Consider the following 7,426-nt stretch of genomic DNA (forward strand, 5'->3'; position numbering starts at 1 on the left):
GACTGACCAATCAAGCTGTGGTGGATTGACCAAGTTGTGGCACCATCTGCAAAATGCAGGTGGCTCTGATGGTTCTTGTGAGACTCTGGGCCTAAGGTTTGCTGCCTTTCCCCTCTTACGAAACACAGAGCCTCTGCTTACGTTGGCCTCTGTCTAGAAGGATCTGCTTGGCAGCATTCATTCCCACAGAAGCTATCATGCCATTCCCTCAGGGAAGCTACTTCCACTACCCTACCCAGCTGAACTCAGTCAGACTCAGCCGATACCGCCGATTATCTTAAGCGTGAACATTTGACAGTGCCTAGCGTGCTTTATTGGAGGTAGTTCTTTTTAAACATTCCACCTTTAGACCACTTCAAATAGTTCCTAAATAAAGAATATATTTTACAAACCCCAGACCTACCTTGTAGTGCTGTTCAGTAAATATCCATCAATTGACTTACCCAGTGGCTGGATGAAATACCTCTGCGATGAAAAACTGCTTCATTCTGGGCCTCAGTGCATACCCTCGTGTAGCAAAGAATAAATCCTCATTTCCAGATGAAAATGAGCCGCAGGTTCCCTGCCACTGGCTCGATCAAGTTCAGTGTGTCAAGTTTCACTCGAGAAAAGCACTCCTTCAGTTTTAATGTGTCCACACATTTTCTGGAGAGCTTGGTCAATAAAATGCAGATTCCCTACTTACCTGGAGCAAGGCCAAAGACCTGAGATCTACGTTTCTAGAAAATTATCAGGTAACACCCATTGGCTGCCAGGGCAGGGACCTCAGTTCATCCTAACTACCTACCAGGTGGCTGAGAAAACGAGAATGCCCCATTAGCTGGGGTATGTGGTTTGCAGCTGGACACTTTGAGACGTTAGCGAGGACAGGTAGACAGCAGTGTGCTGATTTTACTGATGAGGGAAACAACTGATCAGAGTAAAGTGACTTTTCCAAGAAATCCATCCCGACAGCGGTTCCAGTGCCACCTTGATTGCACTCCTGGTTTGCATGCTGGGAGGTTCAGAGGGGAAGGCACCCATGCCTTATCCTCAAAAAGGTGGTAAGCACAGAGCTTGTGCAGCCAGGGTCTATAAACACACAATTGAATGGGAGAGGAACCAAGAGTCCAGAGGTGAGTGAACGCATGCCAGCCAGCTCTCACACAAAACCAAGCCACATTTTTCTTTTCTACCTACGGCCCAATTAGACTGGGAGATGGGGTCGTCTTTGATCGGCCTAGTCCCTTTCAAAGAAAGCAGGGAAAACAGTGGCTTTAGGATTTTTCTTTAAAGCCCTGAACCTCTTCAGTGGGAAGTGCTGCCCTTCCGACCTGTTGATGTAATTGCCGTAATTGAAGATTCCAGGCCCCATGTGGGTGGACAGGGCCCCATTCATCCATCAGGTCAGCGAAGTGTAAACCTGCTGAGTCCTTCAGATGCCCTGGTCGCAGCCTCCCCCTCCTGCGCCCTCCTGTGCCCTCTTGCCCCCTCCTGCCCCCACAGACTAGGCTCCCCACAATGCCAGAGCAGCCAGGCCCAGGCTGGTCCTTCTCTAGATGTGGGAACAGTGCCTAATTAAGGGGTTTGTTCTCATCTCCATGGGGCCATCTTAACGCCTCCTGACAGTAATGAGAGACACACACGTGTAGAGCTGGGGGAAGGGAAGGACGGCTTCCTGACCACCTTAGCACCCTATTAAACAGCAAGCTTAACACACACACACACACACACACACACACACACACACACACACCACACACACACACACACACACCACACACACACACACACATACACACGCACACACACATACACACATACACATACCATGCACACACACATACACACAAAACACACACACACACACACACACACACACTGCAGTTCTGCAGTAGCTAACCACCATCAAATCTTTATAGCCACGAGGAATCCACTCCAGCTCTGAAAGAGGAAGAAACCAAAAGGACCAAATAACTCGCCCAGAGGGCACACAGTGAGTCACTGTTGCTGGGCCCCAGGTGTCCTGTCGCACCTCACAGCACTGACTTCCTCGTGGAGGGAGGGGCTCTCCTGTGCAGTCCCAGGGGAGCCCATCAGAGAGTGGAGGAAGAGTAGACAGGCTCATTCTTTAGAGCCACCTTGTCAGAGCACCATGGCCATGACAGAGCAGAAAGGTCCTCCTTGGGCTGGTTCTGCAAGGGCACAGGACAAAGCCAGCCTCGGGACACTCCCTGCAGCAGCAGGGCCACGCCTCATCTTTCTGCACATTCTTTGGGTCCCTATCTCGCTTCCTACTTTTTCCCCATTACTCACAGCCCACCAGCGCCTTGTAACAAGTATGTTTGTTGTATTTTTTCTTCTCTCTCTGCTAGTACCAGGTACTGTTAGCTTTCAGTAAATAGCCATCCACTATGATAAAAGCCAAGCTGATGTTTGCTCTAAGTTTAAGTCACATTAGTTCATTGTTCTGGACACAACTCTCCTTACAGAGAGGGCCACGGGAGTCCCCTGCATTTCAGGTAGGGCAGACATGCTGGAACTAACATGGGCTAAAATTCAGATCACCTGGCCTGCTAAAGATAGTGAGCCGGGTACTGTGACACACCCCTGGGGTTCCAGACACATGGAAGGCCCATTCGAAATCCTGTAGAGAAGACGCTTGAGCTCTCTAGCTCTTACTGGAGGAAGACTGGAGTCAATTTCTCCCAGTGCTCTCCCCTTGACTGCTGACTGCAGTTAGATGCCAAAAGAAGCTGCTGACTAAGGGGCTCTGAGAAGCACTCACTCACTGCCCTGGGCTCCTCAAGTCTCACCAGAGTGGCTCAGTTCTTTATTATCTGTTCCCTAGTGAATCCCTGTAATAAGCCCCCTGCTCAGGAAGTTGCCCACACCCGCTCTCCCCCCACCAATCAGAATGATCTCTTGCTGTTGCTCCTTGCCAGGGCTTCTAGAAGCAGCACTCTAATCCTGTGTGTGTAGTGGTCTGAAGAAGAAGACTCACAACTAACTGCTAGGTAAAATATTCAGATCAGAGGTCTAAGACCTCCCCCCCCCTTCTGGAAGGTTTGGGGGGACACTTCACTCCCCAACTCAGCGGTTGAAAGGGAGCCGTGACATTTTGGAAGTTTGCCTTGTAATGGATCAAGCCCATACGTAAGTCAATGTGACCCATTCTCAGTCACTCCAATGAAGAATTTGATGGCAACGGAGCCCCTCGCTTCCACAAGCTCTGATGCTAAGTGCAGATGTACCTAAAATGAAAGAGAACCGTGTCTCAGCATGCAGAGCCAGTGACAGTTTAACAGCAGGTGCAGAACTTTCTGTATGCGGCCAGTTTCTGCAGCAGCTTCTAATGAAAACTGCAGGCAAAGTATCGTGCCAGCCTGTGTGAGGGTAGAGGAGCGAGGCTATTCTGAACGACTGCTTTCTGGCGCAGGTATAGGCCAGTGTGAGAGCCAGGACTTAGCATGTGTGAGGCTTGGATTTGGCCCCCAACACACAAGCGAAACACCTATGGCTTTCTGTTGACCCAAGCAGATATAAAAAGTCTTAATTGGTTGTTTCAATTGTGTTTAAAGTAAGAAATAATAGCAAATAATTTAGAATTGAACTTGTGTGTTCTATTACACTGAGAATAAAAACCAATGTGCCCCTTAAAAGGGGAAAAATTGACAGTATATACATCGAGAGTCTTCATGACACTCTTTGTTTCCACTGGCAATTAATTCCACTTCTGCAAAGTCATCTCTTTCTTTTTTTTTTAAATTAATTAATTTTAGGTTTTTGATACATCCTGATTGCAGTTTCCACTCCCTCTAATTCTCCTAGTCCCTCTTCTTCTCCCCTCTCTCCCAGATCCATTCCTCCCTCCTCTTCAGAAAAGAGCAGGCCTGCCAGGGAGATCCACACAGCATAACGAGATACAACAAGACTAGACACAAACCCTAATATCAAGGCTGGGCAACCCAGTAGGAGGAAAAGGGTCCCAAGAGCAGATGAAAGAGTCTGAGATACCCCAACTCCCACTGTTTGGAGTCCCACAGAAACACCAAGCTAACAGTTGTACTGTTAAAGTCATCCTAGGGAAAATGAATGTTTTAAAAGCCACATGCTGGGAAGCTGGCAAGATGGCTCAGCAGTTAAGAGCATTGTCTGCTATTCCAGAGGTCCTGAGTTCAGTTCCCAGTAACCACATGGTGGCTGACAACCACCTATAATGGGATCTGGTACTCTCTTCTGTCATGCAGGCATACTTGCAAATAAAGTGCTCATATGTATAAGTAAATAAATCTTTAAAAAAAATTCCCCTCTATTTAAAAAAAAAAAAAAAAGCCACATGCTTAAAGTAAGGCAAGAAGACCACGGTACCAAAATGAGGATAGATTATACACACTCACATAAAGTTATAAGAATTGTATTTTGCCATCATTTTAAATGACAACAGCAAGTTATAAATGATCACATATATAATGCAATTGAACTTGTGAGGTCCTACAGAAAAATAAGAAAGAGTAATTACCTTTGTTTATCTCCCCTGAAAATTGTTATTACATTTATTTACCTGGGGGAGGGGAAATATACCAGTGCAGGTGTGGAGATCAGAGGAACATCTGTCATGTGGGTGCCAGAGATCAAAGCCATGCTGTCTGAGACAGCGTGCCAGCCTTCCTGTATTTTTTTAATGAACTTTAAAAGAAAAATAGTTTAGGAGGAAGAATACATTTTTTTATTTTAATATATACATATGATCATTGTCTGTGTATGTCGTGTACCAAGCTGGAGGACCTTCGTGATGGCATTCTATTTGGATGCCACCTTAGCACCTTAAATAGACATTCTCGTCTACCTGAATACACTGTGACTCACTAGAGGGCTTTCCTTTTCTAAAACGAAGCTTTGGGAGTGACTGAGAAGTTCAGGCCGTATCAGTTCAGGTGTGAACTCTCTGAAGGACAGATAAATTATTTTGCTTGTCTTGTTTTGGGGACAAGGTCTTGCCCTGTAGACCAGGCTGTCCTGGAACTCACTGTGTAGACCAGGCTGGTCTTGAAATCTCAAGTGGAGAAACAGACTCTTCTGTTTACAATCCTGACTATAACTCGTCACTCATCAGGGAATACTGGATGATTGGGTGATGCGGTGATCTGTCTGTCTAGCCAGTTTGATTGGGTGATCTATCTGTCCAGTTGGTTGGGATGAGTCAAACAGAATTGAATGTCAGAACTGAGAAGTCCTGGGAGACTAGGGATACTAGTACTTCAAAGTCCAGCTTGAGCCCTGATCCTTCATGGCCTCTGAGGGTTCCCTGTGTCCCTGCTCCTTCACCTGGCCACAGTACTCCTCCCTGTACCACTACACCTGCCTCTGCACTCCCCTGTGGCCTAGGACAACCTCTATCTGAATCATTATGCCAGCCAGCTTGCAAGGTATCTGCTGGCTGCCTCTCTCACTTGACTCTGGATAAGGCTTCACACTTTTGTTTGGTTTTACCTCTCCTTTGAGGTCAACATAGCTGAAGCACATGCACTCCAGTCTGGTGCTTCTGTACACGTTTGCCATTAAAGGAGACGACCCGATGTCTCAAGCATAAATAAGCCATGCAGCCTGGGCTAGGTGCTATCTTCAAGAACACAAAGGGACCAAGAGAGAATGAACATAACTTCCTCTAGGAAACTTTACTGTGATCTGCTACTCACTTGAATCACTTCCCTTAGAGATTATGAATACTATAGTGCAGGGAGGGGCTGTCTGGCTTATTCACTCGAATAATCCCCGGAAACGAAGCAATGAATGGCTCGCAAAGGAACCCCAAATTTCATCTCTTCTGACTCTAATTAGAAACGGCACTCTTAGTCTCATGAGAAAATGACCCTGATCCAACTTTCCTTTCTCTTCCTTTTTTTTTTTTTTTTTCCTTCTCTTGTTTTCTCCTACAGTGTTGAGGGTTGAGCCAAGAGCCACAAACTGGCAAGGCAGCTGCTCTACTATTGACTTCCATGTCCAGCCCTTGGGTTTATGAGACAGGGGTCTTTCTATGTACCCAGGCTGGCCTCAAACCCAACTCTATCAGTTACTGCACTACAGACATATGCTACCACATTCCCCCAGCTTTCTTGCTTCCTTATTGAGAACTAAGAATTAATGGAAACCAGTGGGGTTTCCCCAACAGCCATTTGACTAAGTAATTTGCCCCAGTCATTGATTTAGAATTGTCATTGTGTTTTGGAGTTGGTGTACATGTTCCTGTGTGTGGAGATGCACCTGTGAGTGTGGACGATAGAGAGCAGCCGTCAGGGTCAGACCTCAGGACCCATTCACCTTGTTTGGTTAGTTGATTGGTTGGTTAGTTGGTTGCTTTGGTTGGTTGGTTGGTTGGTTGGTTGGTTGCTTTTGAGACAGGGTCTCTGGCTGGACCTGGGTCTCATCAGTCATTTAGCTTGGCTGGCCAGTAAGCTCCAAGAGCCTGCCTGTCTCTGTCTCCTCAGTTTAAGATCACGAGTGCATGCCCTGCGCACAGCTCTTTAAATCAGTGCTAGGGGCTGAACTCAGATGGTAATAGTTGTGAGGCAAGAATCTTACAAACTGAGCTATCTCCCCAGCTTAGCATGTGCAGCTGTAAATCTCTCTATATAAGATGATTTGCTTAGAAACAAACAGGAAAATAAGCCAGAGACAGAGCTCATCAGGAGGGTATGGACCCAATATACATAACAGCACACTAATATAACATATATATATATATATATATATATATATATATATATATATTAATTTTTTTTCAAAAGAGAGATTCCATAGAGTTTTGAAGTAGATTAAGATATGATATGTAAGCGGGGCACAGTGGTACATCCATAATCCCGGCGCTTGGGGAGGCAGAGGCAGGCAGGTTTCTGTGAGTTCGAGGCCAGCCTGGTCTACAAAGTAAATCCAGGACAGCCAAGACTACAAAGAGACATCCTGCCTTAAAAAAAAAAAAAGCCAAAACAACACACGCAAGAGGACATATAGGGCTCTCTCCATGCATCCTGCAAAAAATATATCAAAACCAACTTTTACTCAGTGCTACATCAATCAAGGTCTGACATCTTAGTGATGTCAAAAACATGTGGCGCGCGGAGCCTATCCTTGGAGCCACATCTCTTCACTCACATGTGTGTTCATTGGCTCCCATTCTCACCAGAAACGTCTGTTATAACATAGCAGTCTACAGCACGCTAGTGAGCACAGCTAACAACCCCAGAGCATATTCTCCGTAACATTTCAGAGGCTGAGTAGGTTCAGGGAAGCAGTTCAGGGTCAGCAATTGAACAAATTCCCTGCAATTGACTGAATTCTGTTCCCCCCAGATCTTATGCTGGCATCCTAATTCCCAGTGTGATGGTATTGGAGATGGTAATGTGTGTGTGTGTGTGTGTGTGTGTGTGTGTGTGTGTGTGTGTGTGTG

The 7,426-nt window shown here is 46.2% G+C and overlaps 1 long non-coding RNA gene across 1 annotated transcript in view; it reads right to left on the reverse strand.

The window, feature by feature from the left end:
- LOC129689681 (uncharacterized) overlaps positions 1-7,426 on the reverse strand; it is a 40,224-nt gene that overhangs the window by 20,622 nt on the left and 12,176 nt on the right. The window lies entirely within an intron of this gene.

This window comes from Psammomys obesus, unplaced genomic scaffold (genome assembly GCF_907164565.1).
Source record: "Psammomys obesus unplaced genomic scaffold, mPsaObe1.curated_primary_1811, whole genome shotgun sequence".
Classification (NCBI taxonomy): Eukaryota; Metazoa; Chordata; class Mammalia; order Rodentia; family Muridae; genus Psammomys; species Psammomys obesus.